The following is a 1,092-nucleotide window of genomic DNA, read 5'->3' on the forward strand; positions in this document are numbered from 1 at the left end:
GATCGCTGTGGGACTGCAGTGTAAATGTATTACAGTAAATATTCCCACATGTGATATCAAATATTTGAATAACGTTTTTATACATGTATCCCATAAATACTGACGACAGGTTTGTTTGGTACTTAGCAATAATACAGGATTTACTCCAGAATTACAGTGAATAATGGAACATCTTTTCAACTCGTCACGATCTCACATCGTTTCTCTCCATCTTAAATACATCTTAAATCATATAAAACCTGTGACGTTTCCAGCACATAGCTGGTGTCACGAATCTCTTCGTTTAGCAGTGAAAGATGCTCCACCGCCGATATAAACGATACCCATCATTTGAATAATAATTGGTGTTTAATTGTGTATTTATGTCTAATTAACACAAAAATAATATAAAAGAATTTGTTTTACTTTTGGTGCATAGGACATAGTGCCAGGTATTGTTTCGGGACGCAATTAATTATTCTTAATATTTTTTATCTTGAAGTTAAATAAGAAGCTCAAAGTTTTCAAAAGTGGTTATGGTGTAAAGTAGGTAAATTTTGTAACTGAAGAAAAAACTGATTCGTTAGACGGTCTGCTCCTGTTTTTGCTAGAAAATAAAATGTCAGCAGTGTAGCTTCTTTGTTCTGAACATTTCAACCCAACGTGCTTAATATTTCAAAAGGATTATCTCCCTTACACTGATATGGATCTACAAAAAAAAACGAATTGATAGAAGCCACGCACAATATGGGAGCAAATGGTAAAAATAATAATAATTAAGTCTTTATTTCCTCTTTATTGAAAATTACAACATCACATTACAATAATGTTTATATAAAGACATTATGTAAAATTATAATTATAGAAACAATATTTTGCAAAACAATACGCAATTCTTACTGTTTTTGTAAATTCACCCTTTTATTACATGATTTACACGCAGTCATTTGTCAGTTTAAATAACAGATATTGTACAGAGAGAACATATTGTAAACAATTCTAACAGAAATAATTCCAAAATCTTCTAAATCCTAATTATGTAACCGAAATACCATTTTTCGCTTTCAAGCGATGTTCTATATTGTGTCTAGAGCTTTGTGTTCCTGAGCTATG

This window comes from Argopecten irradians, chromosome 7, assembly GCF_041381155.1.
Source record: "Argopecten irradians isolate NY chromosome 7, Ai_NY, whole genome shotgun sequence".
NCBI lineage: Eukaryota > Metazoa > Mollusca > Bivalvia > Pectinida > Pectinidae > Argopecten > Argopecten irradians.